This window comes from Toxorhynchites rutilus, chromosome 1 (assembly GCF_029784135.1).
Source record: "Toxorhynchites rutilus septentrionalis strain SRP chromosome 1, ASM2978413v1, whole genome shotgun sequence".
NCBI lineage: Eukaryota > Metazoa > Arthropoda > Insecta > Diptera > Culicidae > Toxorhynchites > Toxorhynchites rutilus.
Window position 1 is genome coordinate 169481996 of NC_073744.1, and position 15713 is coordinate 169497708.

Consider the following 15713-nt stretch of genomic DNA (forward strand, 5'->3'; position numbering starts at 1 on the left):
CCATGTGACCCTCCCTAGTCGTCTCCCCGGTCCTCTCGCCGGAATGAATAGTGTGGAACGCCTCCTTCGGGCTGCTGTGGGTTAACAGCTGTTTCTCGGTTTTCAAGCTTCCGGTGGGCTCGGGGGCACTTTAAGTGACTATTGGGAATAATCGATTTTCGCCGCTCATCTTATAGCGGCACATTACTTCTGGCAGGTGCTGGGAAATTTATTTCCCGCCATGCCGGGTTCGGTTATTCGCCTTCGTTTTCAGGTTCCCGAGACACACGTAGAGCGGTGGTTAAAGCGTGGCGGAAACACAGGTTGAACGGTTCGATTTTGGGAGGATTTCGAACATATGGTTTAACCTTCAGTAGTGCTTGTTCAACAACACAATTACTAGCGAGTATTCGGTTGTGTGAGAGCGAGTGAGAGAGAAACACGATGGGGAAGACAGATATTCTTATCCTTACTGATCCAAACTCCTTCGTTGTCTTTACGGAGTGATTTTGGAAAGCTATTTTCGGAGCTTGCCTTGTGGATGGAGCAATCAGGGGAGGTGATAGAATCAAGCGTCTGCGCGAAGGAAGGTACAATTTTCCGACAAAGCTAAATTGTGATAAAAGTCGACCGGAAATATTTATTCTGTGTTGGCATTGAATTTTTGTGTTTGGTACTTGAACTTGAAAAAGAATATAGGTATTTAAGAAGAATGTGTGATGACATTAAATATTGTTTGTGAACCAATCATGTTTCCCATGAATCCATTTTTCGAGCTAATCCAGGATTTGGAATCCCAATCATTGACCACAATACATCTACACTATAACTTAACCGGTTCTCGCAATTTGCATTATGAAACAACACAGTTCCCAACCGAGTTAAATCATAAGTATTCCTCCCGTGCTTTCCGAGGATTTTCCTTTCATTCCTACGTTATCAACAATTTCAATCCTTGATTCTACCATGTTACCGTTCGTAAACGGGGCGACCATCGGCCGAAGGAACGAACAATCTTCACCCATTTGTTTATACGCCTGCGCACAGTAACCCGTATCCCTCCCCGGCTCTCTCTCTCTCTCTCGTGGGCTCGCTATTCATCCCTTCGGAATAAGGAAAGTCACCGACGAACGGTGGTGGTCTCGCTTGCTCCCATCGAGTTTCTACACCCATCCTGCGCACCCAGTGCGCCCCAAGCACTGATAACAGACTTCGGGGGCTTCGTGTTTCTGGAACATAATTTGCTATCGTTCGCTGGCTGGCGGCGAGCCTTCGATCGGGCCGCACGGTATGGCTCCCGGTTAGTGTATCAACGGCAGCGAAACAAACCGGTCGCAAAAAAAACGGGACATCCTGTCCAGCGTGCGTGAATCACGGAACGAAACACGGGTTTGAGACACAGACTGGCAAAACGGAACACGGTGCGTGTGTGTGTGTGGATGCGGAAACTATGTCCCAAACAGCTGATCCGGGTCCCGGTGGTGGTCAGTTCCCAAATAGTTCCGACGTGTGACTATCGTTCGAATCGTTAGCTCGGTTAAGTTAGAAGAAAATCAACAAAAAAAGGCAAAGAGGGAACGAAACCCGGTTGGAGGTTAGTTTCCTGCGTTATCACGCAAATTTTTGGTGTTTTTAGGCACGGGGCTTCCCTCAAATTGTTAGTGGCAGCTGAATAATTTAGTGATTTGTGACCTGATGAATGGCCGTGTAGTCTTGCTCGAACCGGCTAAGCAGGAGGTTAATTGGCGGAAGTGCTTCCGGTGTGATCCCCGCCATGTGAGCCAAGTTCTTCTGTTGTTTGTTTTGGATTGATGGCAGGGTAGGAGAAGTGTGAAGGTGTTGTGAAGTGTTTTGTCGTTGGTTGGTTGGAACCGGGACTGTGATTTCGCGACTGTGGTGTTGTGATTCAAGATAATGCTGTTTGATGGAGTGAGATTTGATGCGAGCTCTCGAAAGATTTACGCGGCCGACGGAGTTGTGGAATTAAATCAACCAACAGGCTTATCAGAATCTTACAGGGAACTACAATTGGATTGACTGTTGAGGTTCATATAACAAAATGAACACGGGCATGGAAACCGTTGTGAGACTGTGTTGTTATGAGAGAGTGTTGCGTTTACAGTTTCTTGCTGATTAAACTGAAAGAAGAATGAAAATAAGTAATTTCAATAAAGAATCATGAGAATAATAGAAACATTATCAACATTCCTTCCAAAGATGAGTGATGCTACTAAGTTTCAGAAAGAGTAATACACTCCTATAAGTTTCGTTGGTCTCATTAAACCTTATTCTTCTTGAATGGCGTTAACGTTCCCTGTGGAACTTTTGCCGTCTCAACGTATGCATTAACTAGCGTCATTTATTAATACTTAGTTGAGATCCCCCGGCCAGAACGGGAATCGAACCCGAACACCCGGCATGATAATGTGAGACCACTCGGCCACGGGTGCACCATTAAACCCCTTTTTATAATTATAGGAATATATAACGGAAAACAAGATGTAGGTGGATGAACAATCCTTGTATTGAAGAAAATCTACAGGAGCGGACCAAAAATTTCCAAATATAAAACCATACCAAAGCAAATTTATTAACAATAGATTAATAAATTTGCTGTAATGCGTCTAGCATCCAATTAGAGGAAATGTAACATCTTGAAACATCTTGCTATGACAATGAGTTTGAAATGGATGAATTTCGGAAATTCCTCATCTAGGGTATCCAGACAGTCTCTTTCCTGAACCTCTGTACTTCTCGTTGAAGGGAGCAGATTAATCATGATTTTAAAAAAGTCACAGGAGGGTTGTGTCCGAAACACGATCGCATAGTTGACGTAGGATTCCGTTAGGCTATCTGTTGATTTTGGATATATTTGAAGTATTACATCGTTAAACTTTTTGATAATGATTTGGTGGCCCTGAAAAAGACCGTTTTTTTGGTTGTTGGGTATTGTTTGTTCACTCCACCAAGTTATGATGACAGTAGGATGGTAAACAGTCGTTGGATGGTGCGTATCAGATAAAAGACGAAGTGGAACGAGATATGATGAAAACCGCCCTCTGTGATCCTAGATGAGATCCCTCCTGTGATATGTATGGATGAAATAAAGAAAAAAAAATCACCAATGTAATATAAGATGATTAATATTCAGATCGTAGGTAAAAACATGTTATTTCAATATAAAAAAAAATATTTGAAATGGAAAAGGCAATTTTCTTTTATAATTTTTACTTTCTGAGTGTTTATTCAATCCAATGCGAATTTTAATTGGACTAACAACACCTAATGCTATATGTAGAGCTCATTTGCTCAATCACTTTTTCTAATATTTCTTCACTTTTCCAATTTTTCTCGCCGTATAAACTTTGCTTGGGTGAAAATGAACACAATAAACAGATAGCTTAAACCAAACGACCCGTTCTCGAGCGGGAACATACCTTTGTTTTTATTTATAAAATTTATTTCATCGTTTCATATATCAAGTCATTTTTAACACAACTGATACCATATACAATTTTACACTTACACTTGTGCTAAAATTTTCACAATTAGAGTTCCAAATTTAAATTTTATTTGCTAGAATTAATTGTATCACTCACCTTACTTGCAATATAAAAATGCCCCAGACCTGCATATATGTATTTGCAATGCCGATTTCCCTCAGTCAGCTTGGTTTCGATGTCTCTGTTAGGGAACACATTTCGGTAGGAACAAAAGTTCCCTCTACTTTCATGTATTTGCAATGCCGATTTCCACCAGGCAGCTTGGTTTTGATGTCTCTGTTAGGGACTCGCCGCATGTGTCATCAATTTGACCAATCAGAAGTTGGTATTTCCGTTAGGATAGGGGTTGAGATTTTCCAATTGTTCGATAGTTAGTTTCATAACATATATTATTTTCTTTAATATAAAAAATTGTTATGAAGTACCGAAATCTATTGATGCAAAAATTTCATCAATCCATCATGAAATGACTGAGCAGTAAGCGTTTGAAATTGGACAATTTTTACGATGTACTCGATTTTCGATTTTCAATTTGTATCCCAATATGTTCCCGAAAGACGTAATCCTACGTCAAAACATGTTCTGGATGCGTTCGAGTCTCAGCCTGTGTGTCCTGGCACAGCCCTACCAGACAGCAGCCGCATATTCAATCACAGGGTAAATGATCTGTTTATAGACAGCCATCTGATTCTTCAAGCAAAGTTAAAAGTTTCTGCCAATCAATCCATAGTATTATATCATCAACGAGACAGTATTCTCCGCGATTAAATTAATGTCGTTATGTCGTAGAGTCCGTATTTCTCGGAAACTACTGAACCGATCGACTTGAAAATTTGTATGTAGAGGTTTTTGGAGTCGGGGAAAGTTCTTATGATAGTTCGAGACCCCTCCCTCCTCTCTGCGGGTGGCTGCCATACAAATGAAACACAAATTTCTGAATTACTTGAGAATTAATCAAGTATATGAAACCATATTTGGCATGTGGAGGTTTTAGGTCGCACGAAACGTTTCTATGGTGAATAGACACTACTCCTCCTTCTCTACGGGGGGCTGTCATTAAAATGAAACACAAAATTCTGCATAACTCGAAAACCGACCAAGCAAATGGAACCAAATTTGGTATATTGAGGTTTTAGGGAGCAATACATGTTTTTGACACTCCTTTCTCCTCTTTAAAGGTTTGGTTTGGTTTGACACTCCTTTCTCCTCTTTAAAGAGGAGGAGGGCAGGGTGCCGAACAACTCGAGAACTAATCAAACAAATCGAATTAAACTTAGCATATAGAGGTATTAGAGATCGATAAACGTTTCTATGATGGTTCGACACTCCTCCCTCCTCTCTAAGGGGAGGCTATCATACTAATGAAACACAAATTTCTGCATAACTCGAAAACTAATCAAGCAAATGGAGCAACATTTGGCATGTGAAGGTTTTTGAATAAGAGAAATGTTTCTGTGATGGTATGACACCAGTCCCTCCTCTGAAATGGAGAGGGGATAATACACATATTTCAACCAAACATATTCCAACCAAACATGACAATCGAAATTTGTTTTTAATGTGATAAAAAGCACTCCTATTGCTCCTGGTGATAAGAGCAAAACTCGAGAAAGGAATTGTCCGATTTAGGGCTGCCTTTATTCTATCATATTTTCTGTATCAAACATTTATTCCATATTGAAAAATCTTGAACGAGAATTGTGTCTGAAAATAATCTGATATTATAATGACGAGTTTTGGGAGAAGTACTAAGAATTTTATAGTGAAAAGTAATTTTAAAGGGTAGATTAGAAAATCAATCGATGAATAATTCTGCGTTTGGGCCTATGAACGTGCGCTTAGTGAAAAAACGTGAATATGATAGCGAAGAATAAATTTTGGGCGGGACGAAGTTTGCCGGGTAGTATAAAATAACTATGAATTTGTTCAATATGATTGTGAAGACACCTGCCGTGCCGTGTTAAAACATAAGAAACCAAAACCAAGAATCCTTGAAAAAAAAAAATAAGTGAAAGAAACTTTTTAAGTTAAACGGTTTAATTGTGATTGAACATAATAATGTACTAAAAGCTAGAAAATAATTAGGCAAGTTGCAGTTAGAAGTTATCACACCTCTCCTTCATTAGTCTAGGGCATTGATAAGACTAAAATAAAATCGTGGGGCACGTTGGATTTCCATTATCCACAATAAGTGACTTCATGATATGTCGCACGATTTTATTTTGGCCATCTTGGATTCGGATTTTTCATGATCTACTGTGATCTACTATTCAAGCCCTTTCATTTGATACCCATATTATTCGGGTTTCGAGAAAATATGCAGCCCACCATTTGATAGTGGCAGCCCTCATTGATTTGCATTTGTCATACATAACTGTGTTCTGCTAGTCAAGGCCTTTCATTTGATACCCGTAATAATAGGGTTTTGAGAAAATATGCAGTCCGCCATTTTGTAGTGGCAGCCATCTTGGGTTTGCATTTTTCATGAATAACGGTGTTGCATGGACCGGAAGGGATGATAATCACTTGGAGTCAGGTCCGGACTATACGGTGGGTGCAATAGGACATCCCATACGAACTCCCGTAGCTTCTGGCGGGTCATCAAAGATGTGTGAGGCCGAGCGTTGTCTTGGTGGAAAACAACACCATTCCTATTGATCATTTCTGACCGCTTCTGGTCAATCGCCTGCTTCAAGCGGTCAAGCTGCTCACAGTAGAGAACCGAGTTGAGGGTTTGGCCATAGTTGAGCAGCTCATAGTGGATGATTCCCTACCAATCCCACCAAACACAAAGCAAAACCTTCCTGGCCGCCAATCCGGGCTTGGCGATGGTTCGGGCCGGCTCACCGCGCTTCGACCACGACTTTTTTCGCTTTAGGTTGTCGTACGTGATCTACTTTTCATCACCAGTCACCATCTTCTTCAAAAATGGGTCGAGTTTGTTCCGTTTCAGCAGTTCATCGCAGGCGTTGATTCGGTCTAAAAGATTTTTTTGCGTCAACTCGTGTGGCATCCATACATCCAGCTTTTTTTTTTGGAATCCAATCTTCTGCAAATGGTTACAAACGGTTTTATGGTCTATACCCAGTTCCTGGCCAATCGAGCGGTCTACTTGGATGATCTCAACGGTTTTATCGGTTTCCACGACGATTGGCCTACCAGTACGGGGTGTATCTTCGACAGCCACTACACCAGAACGAAATCGATCAAACCAACGCTGTGCTGTGCGAATCGTTACAGTATCGAATACACGAATACTACACGAATTTTTTCGGCCGCCTTCGTTGCAGTTTTACCTCGCAGGTAGTGAAAACGTAAAATATGGCGAATTTCTTACTTGATGGACTCCATCTTTGACGCGCTATAACTTGAGACTGAAAAGGACAATCACAACACTGTCAAAACGACACTTGTAGCACAGATTGTCGTCTTTAAATAGCCTAGAGTATGACCCGATGCGATAAGTACAACACAAGATATGTTCAAGTGCTGCCATATATTGACAATATAAGACATTTCTTTTTCCCCAACTTAAAATTTCAAATATTCGATATGGAACAGTTTATTTTCAATAACAATTTTTATTTAGAATGAGCTTATCCTACATCCAAAATTAATTTTTAGCACATGTTTTGTCATCCCGATTTATTACATTTAATGAGGCTAAAAAAGACCGAAAATGTCATGACTCTCAAATACTGGTATAGCATTCGTGTAATGTATATGGTATAGCAACATAAGACCAAGATGTGCGAGCGAAACAAGAGCCAAATAAGCTTTCCGCATACTTTAACACATACATGGTCCAGACCGAGATGGATATAGCTCTCCTTTTTATTTTCAGAAAACACTTTCCAACTTCATTTTATAATCAGGTGCAATGTTATCACGCATTCATGCGACAGCACCAATGGCTATGTGGATAGCGTGGTCTGGTAAAACAGCCTTGCATTCCAGCAGACGGCCTCGGTTCGATCCCCGTTAACGTCGTTTGAATTTTTTTTGGTGCAATCCCAAAAGAGATGAAAAAAGAAAAAAATGGGTGGGTTATATCTATAATATAACCGCAAGGTTGATGTGGGACTACCTAAGCTTAGCAATCATTTCAGTGAGCAGAAGATATGAAGGCATATCCTTCAATGCAATCTTGAATAACCGAGCCAAAGTGTTATGTTCGTATCCGTTCTTGTGATCCGTATTAAGAAAACACTTTTCGGAGTACAAAAAAAAACATGCGGGTGCAGAAGTACCTCCGGCTTGCATGAATCAACAACTTCTACTTTTTATACTATAGAGGATTGAAACCTGAAAGTTCAATCGCCTCTAGTGTCTGTACGATTCTCCCAGGTCCCTAAGTTTAGGAGACCGTGTTAAGGAAACATATTCTAGTTTGCACAAAGGCAAGCGAGGACAAAAGTATTCGCAGTTCGCATTTATTTGCAAAGCCGATTTCCCCAGAAACCTCGGTTTTGAAGTCTGTGTTAGGCAAACACATTTCAGACGGAACAAAAATGCCCCCGACTTGTATGAATTTGCAATGTCAATTTCCTCAGACACCTTGGTTCTGATGTCTATGTTGGGGAAACACATTTCTGTCGAAACAAAAACACCCCCGAACTTCATGTATTTGCAAGGCTAATTTCTCCAAGGCTGCTTGGTTTACATGGCTGTGCTAGGGAAACCGTAAATCGGGCCAATCAAAACAAGACAGTTAGGGCGTTTAGATAACGCTTAACATTTTTTTTTAACATTGTTTATCTGATGAAACATAACATTTTATTAATTGCGATAGAAGCGTAGAAATATTCCCTATCAATTGATGCAAACATCTTTCCGATCCAGTAAGAAGTGTTCGAGTTATAAGCATTCGGAATCTTTAATTTTTTCCTGCATGTTCTGTGTTTAGGTTTTCATTTTACCCCCCATATATTTCGGTTAGACGTAGTCCCACGTCAAAAGAGAGAGAGATGTCTGCTCCCATACATACAAACATTTGAAAGCTTTTAAGACAGATGATTTTATTTGCTCATTTGACGCTTCAGGACACGAGAAAGCATATTTTCTGCCGAAGATGAAATACTTTCTGGCAACGCTAGTTTGGGTGTAGAAGGACAAACCTCCCTTCAGGTGTGGGTGCCTCGTTGGAAAAAAAACTGAGGTTAACCACTACCCACAGTACAAACAAAACTATATCAGAGTTGAAGGATAAAACCCACTTGCCAAGGAGGGATGATACATTTTTTTCAATCAACCATGGGTCCCCAGTCCTCATCCTCAGCTTCCAGACGCAGTGGGACAATTTGAATCGTATCCTTCCCTAACCAGAGGCGGCTGAGTGCCACACAGTGCCACTCATAATAAACTAATTACACTACGGTGCTGCTGGCAGACCGTAGGACCAAAGCACAAACCGAGGGAAGGTAAACAAAGACACCGAGAGGACGACGACGACGATGATGAAGTCTTTCGCAATTTAGCCACAATGTACACACCGTGGCAATGATGATGGTCTTACCGCTTTATGAACCGTCCGGTGGCGTGAAAGATAATAAATTAATTTTACCCTGCAGCAGCAGCAGCCGTTCCTCGCCCGCAGAAACCGCACAAAGTGTGGATCTGTGAGGAGAAAAAAACAATTTAAAAAAAGTGGAAAAATCCTCACCGAATAATGGGATAATGCCTCTTCTCGTTTCCCTATTTGGAGAGACTGCAAAAAAAAAAGAATCAAGCGACCGTCAGAAGAGCAAGCACACCTTCGTTAAGCTACTGTTAGAGGAAGCGATTGTGAGAGCTTTCCATGCGCCGTTTTGGGTTGAGGATAGAAAAAAAAATGCGCCCCACCAAATTGTGGTGAAAAAGTGCAAACAAATAAGAGGGATTTTTTCCACGAGAGTCACTCGAGCCGTGTTTTTTCCCCGTTTCAATGTCTCCATTTTTAAACGAGTGAATAACAAGCTGTCAACAATTTATACTCATCCGCCTCGGAGCGTTTGTGTGGAACACGTTTCCACCTCTCGATCGTCACGATACACACGGAGAGGGATGCTATTTTTGCTAGAATATTTTTAAACACATTTGAGCAAATATAAAGCTTACCGCACAGTTCCGGTAAATTCCAAGCACTTCAACTGCAGCTAAAATTAAAATGCGCTGCCGCCCGCAAATAACAGCCCGCAATGCAGCCGGTTCAGCCTCCGGCCGCTTGGAAGCTATTTCGGTAGTGTCACCGCATTTTTGCCCGCCCCAGTGTGTGTGTGTGTGTTTGCGTTAATATTACTGGTTGCTGCAGCAAACATAAAACTTCCAGAGGCCCCCGGTTGACCGACCGACCCGGGTGGAATGCCCATGGTCCATGGAAATTTGGCACAACGCACAGAGCAATCTTCCTAAAACTATTGACCGAAATTGTAGCTGGGAAAAACTGTGTGCGATTCGATAACTTCCAGTGACCGTTGTGCGATTTAAAGCTTGCCTTTCTCCACCCTGCTATAAATTATTACCACCCTGAAAACGGTGACTACTATCAGTGAAGGCTCCGGGAAAATATTATTTGAGTTATTTATGCTGTGCCCTGGCAGACATCCTTTCCAGCTTTTTTTTTGTTTTCGTTCGTTCAAGTTGTTACTTTCTGCATGTCTGACTTCCGAGAGCATATAATTTTACGTGGTACGCAAACAAACAAAAAAAAAACACTGTCCAGTTGCGATGGTCCATGTGGAAAATGAATCCTGACACATTCCATTGCGGGTGGCAGAGGTGACGGCGCGGTGGGTGGAGGGTGGTGAGTGGTGGATTATGATTAATTAAGGTCCTCGGAGAAGGATACCGCTGTATCACTGGGCTGAGAACGGATTCAGCGTGGGGTCTTTCGTTGAGTGGCGTGAAAATTAAATTTATTGTTTGTGTGTTACTTCTTGCTCGCTAATGCTCTCTTTTTTGGGATCATTGGATCAGTGCAGTTTAATTGAATTGAGGGAGTTAATCGGAAAAGGATGTAAATGACAAAAGGCCTGATTCTCGAATACACTTCACGGTGGAAACGAAATGAAATGTATCCGCGATGACAACGGTACGACATCTGGATACGAAATTAGTTTCCCACTAAAAAATATCATTATAATATCAGATTATCTTCAGATGGAATTTTTGTATGAGATTATAAAACCACACGAGGTAAACAAAGTTTTCCATTCACATTGAACACCAGTTTGATACGAAGAAGTTAATTTTCATTAATGATTTTTTATTTGAAAAGTGGTCATTCTGCCTGAAAACTCATTTCCTGAAAAGACATTTCACTAATTCGTAAGACGTAGTTCAATGGCGTGCCGTTTATTTCGTTTCCACCGTGAAGTGTATTCTAGAATCAGGCCCAAAATTTAAATAATGCATAATTTCATATCTCATAGAAAATTCACATGGTTTTGAAAATCATTCAATGGTTTTGACGTATGACTACGTCTTTCTGTAAGAGTGCCTACATAGAAAAAAGATCACCCTTTTGTGAAATATACTAATTTGCAGCTAACGGATTTAAATGAATTTGCGAACCAACCGGATCGGAAATTTTCTAGGATTTAATACGCTATACGTTACGATTTCCTATTCTGTAAACGGATTGAATTAATAAAAAAAACGGGAGCTGTTGCGACAGCAATATAAAACAGTTTTCCGATTTTATAAACACTCACTTTATTTTTGCATGCTAAAAATAATTCCTGCACGAAACAATTTAAATTTAGCTTTAGTTCCGAGATATCAAGTCATATGTTTTTGAATTCTACGTTCAACAATTACTCACGTTTAGTGTTTTATGCACTCGATCAATATTGAGCTGCTACTTGCTGAATCTACACATCAGATTTAATTATTAGATAATACATTATCGACATAAGCTAACGGGTGTTAAATGAAAAAAGAGAATTTTTTCAATACCTTTCAGTAACTCAAATGAAGAGCGTAAAATTTTCTTTCTCCAATAAAATTGCTCTATGGGCTCCCTAGAAACAGTAGGCGTGTTTGGTTTTGTTAGTTTGAATTTAGTCAAAGCAAAGATGGCGTCGAAACAGCACGTGCTCCGCGAACGCATTGTACGGTTCTACGAAACGCATTTCCAGCAAGGAAAAAAGTTCACGGTGGCACATTCTAAGGAAGAAAATGTACCTGTCAGTACGGTATATCGTATCCTGGGTTCCCTGAACGTAGAGCGGAAGGTCGGAAGTGGTCGTCCGGTGACGATAATGACGAAGCAGAGGAAGACATCGTTAAAGAAGCTGTTTGACAACAAGGACGCAACCAGCCTGCGTGACGCCGGTCGGAAATATGGCTGCTCCCACGTATTGATCCATCGGACCCTCAAGATGGAAGGAATCGTCTGCAGGAAGAAGACGAGGTCGCCGAAGTACACGGAGGAGCAGATTGAGACGGTTAAATCACAGTGTCGGTGGATGACCAAAAAACATCTGGACGACGAAAGCTATTTTCCGCTGTCCAAAACGCATATTCCAGGAAATGATAATTACTACTCCAGCGACAAGTCATCCACACTGCCTGAAGTGAAATACAAGTTCAAGCACAAGTTTAAAAAAAAGTTATGTTGTACATCGTCATTTCCGACCGGGGCATTTCAAAGACTTGGTTTAAGCCGAGCGGTCTGGCAATCAACCAACAAATTTATCGAGAAGAGTGCCTCGATAAAATCCTGCTGCCGTTCCTGAACGAACATCACGCGGATGGGAAGTACGTCTTCTGGCCGGACAAGGCGTCTTCCCATTAGGCCAAGAAGACGCTGACGTATCTTGAGGAGAAAAGATACCGTTCGTGCCGAAAGATCGTAACCCAACAAACTTGCCCCAGTGCCGCCCAATAGAGGATTTCTTTGGCTCACTCAGTGCCCTAGTGTATAGAAACAATTGGACGGCCAAAGACACGAAGCAACTGACTACAAGAATCCGGAATTATATCCGGAAAATGGACGTAAGTACCGTACAACGTTCTTGTGAGAGCATCGCGACAAAGTTGCGTCGAACAGCAGACCACGGCCCTTACTCAAACATTCACTGACATTTTTGTGAAGAAAATACATTATGTTATTAATAAAAAATACTGAAATCGACGAAAACAAAAAAAAAAATTTTTTTTATATGTGATTGAAAAAATTCTCATTTTTTATTTAACACCCGTTATGTACCTTCTAATAGATATAATGTTTAAAAACTCGGTATAATTTGCTTAATAAATCTTTTCACTTCAATTCTTCTAACTAATTTCTTCGCCCTTCTTTACACAATTCTATGCCTTCTATTCATTTCAAATCTATCTATTCATTATCCTCAGTGTGTGTATTGAAACTGCCAGCATTTTGTTGTTTTACTCGTGAGGTTACACTGAGCTGATTTAATGGAGGTTTGTCGCACCTATTTGCGACAGGAGCATTTCCATTTAACGATACATTTGTTCTTCTCATTTACGTGCTTACCTACTCGTGCTGTCAACAAGGAGCATGTTTTGGTCATGGCGTCGCTGGCCGCAAAAAATGCATCAATAATGAAGGGTGGTGTCCAAGGCACGATAACATTGTTAAAGTAGGACCACGAAATCCAAACACGAACGCGAACACGAAACAAATGCGGAACTAATTTTCATCATCACGCTACTTATAACTCACAAACAATGTTTGAATTAAAAAAAAAAGATCGATCGAAAAAATTCACCAATAAGTCATTCAAGAGTTGTCAGTCATCCTGCTAGCGAACAGATGGCAGCTGCAGCGAGGTTTTCCAAATGATGTTTCTCAAAACCGAATGTTCATTTTACTTTACCAAATTGGCCTGTTCGAAGGCTAGAGGAAATGCACCGAGAAAGTCTGAGAGTGTGAGAAAGCCTCTATAACTCAAAACATTATCATCATAACCTCAATAAATTCAAACACGCTCATAAAATCACAGAAGCTCTCTCCCAGCGAAAAATTATAAAAGTCAATTCACTTCAAATAATATTTTAGAATGCCTCGAATTGTTTAAAATAACTTTTTAGTTTGTAGTCCTGGAAAGGACCGATTCATGTTTTGTTCTTTATTTTCAATGCACGTAGCGCACTCAGTATGTTATATTTGAAATCACATAAAATTCGTACGGGTGATTCAATGATATTCTACCGGAGATTGGTAGAATATCATTGAATCACCCGTATAACATAACGGTGTGAGAAAAAAAAAACGTAACACGTCGTAATGTTTGCATTAAAAAATGTTTTTTTTCGGATGGTGATAAAAAAAACTAGGACAGATAATTGAGTTTGATAAATTTCCCATGGAAGGTACCGTTCTGAATCATATTTCGGACACTTATGGCATATGATGCAGAAAACAGATCTAAACTTTCTGCACATATATTATTTGGTTGATATTTTTAATAAATTAGTTTAATGTGCTTTTAAGCTTTCCACTTTGGTACCTATTTGATTGAAAACATAAATCATCGAATAAAATGCTTTTCAAATGAAGCGAATAAAAATCAAACTTCGGACACTAAATCAAATTTCGGACAGATTGAATTCAAATTTCGGACACTCTATTTTGTATGTTTTTGGACGAAATTAATTACACTTGATTATATTTTATAGTCAACTGCGAGACACTTACCAAGCAATCACAGTAAACTGTTAACAATGATGAGAACTGATGAAACACGAGAGAAATTTAAATATTTATTAACAGGTAAATTCTACGTGCTCACGAGAAGGAAACGTCTAACACAAACGATAATAAGTGGTGTTGTAAGATTTCTGCCGATTATGTTATAATTTTAATGTAGTTCTCATGTGAAATGATAGAGAAACCAAGGGATTACTCTAAAGAAGCAATTGTGATATTAATTTGATAGTTATATCATCAGTGCATTAAGCATATCAAGATATTAGAACAAAGTGTCTGAAATATTATGTTGTCCGAAATATGATTCAGAAAGGTAATTATATTAGCTTACTTGCAAAAAAAATCTACGCCCTTTCGAGCGGCCTTCCGGCAATTAACCGGAGCAGTTTTCGCCACAAAATTGTTGGAGTGGATCTTTCGCTTCAGGTTTATCCAGAGATTCTCGATGGGACGCAGCTGGGGGACGTTGGGCGGGTTCGCCGACTTGGATACTACATCGATATTCAGCCGCTCCATCTCCTCTAACGATGGGGGGTTTTCGTAGCCTAATTGGTTGCGTGTCCGCTACTAAGCGAATTATAACGAGCTTATAACTCAGGGCCCTCAACTGACGATCTTTGTGTGTTAATCTAGATGCTACATCCACACAACAATCGTCATGTGACGGTAATTCAAGCCCCTTACCGCTCACATTACGGTCTGCTGTAACTGACACTAACACAACAATGCAAGCCTCATATCAACAGTCCCGCTGTAAACAGTCCAACCGTGAACTTTCGAACAATAGGAATATTCTTACGCCGAAAAAAGCGACGTGTGTTGTGTTCGAATGAATAGGAATACTCTTACGCCTGAAAATGCAATAAACAACGAAAAGTTATCTCGAGACAAAATTGTACACGAATGAATTCGGCTCTGTTACAGCTGAATTGCTAAATGAGCCTTCAAATAAACAAATGGGATACACAAAAAAATCTCCTCTAACTATCGCTTCGAGTAGTGAGACGACGCCAGATCCGGCCAGAACACCGCGTCCATCACCACCGCCACGTCGCGATTCGCCGGGAAAATCGTTTGCCCATCTTATTCACCCGCTTATTATGCCGCTGCGTCAATGCCTGCAGCTCCGAGACCAGTGAACGGGTCATTCGCTTCCTGAAATGTATGTCCACGTTCGCCAAGTACTTTTTCACTGTCCTGTTTCACTCTTCAGCATCCTTCGGAGCTTCTTGTCGCTCAGGGTCGTCGTCCGTCCGGAACCGGGCTTTCTTTCGATGCTCTGGTTGTTGTCCAATAGTGTCAAGATGTTGTAGATGCCGGAATGGGCGTTTTTTGGCAATTTTTGTAATTTTTTTTAATGAAACCGTTAATATTCGAAGCAATAACCAAATGAATTGAATAAAATAGTTTCATTATCCTGAGCATCTCTTCCTATATATTTTTTTTCAAATAACATGAAAAAACAAGCCTGAAAGGGACGGAAAAAATTTTGACACCAAAAATTTTTTAAAGGAAAATTATGCGTTTTTTTCTATTTTTTAAAAGTGTTGTTCATACAGTACTACGTTTCGTGCTCG

At 40.3% G+C, this 15713-nt stretch overlaps 1 protein-coding gene across 9 annotated transcripts in view; it reads left to right on the forward strand.

Moving 5' to 3' along the window:
• The first annotated feature begins 1295 nt into the window (after positions 1–1295).
• Positions 1296–15713, forward strand: part of LOC129772914 (carbonic anhydrase-related protein 10) — a 100554-nt gene continuing 86136 nt past the window's right edge. For 8 of the 9 annotated variants that reach the window (XM_055776449.1, XM_055776456.1, XM_055776462.1 and 5 more), the window contains exon 1: positions 1296–1573. The gene's annotated coding sequence lies outside the window, so the exon portion shown is untranslated. The remainder of the gene's footprint in view (positions 1574–15713) is intronic. The other variant, XM_055776481.1, reaches the window with a different exon arrangement.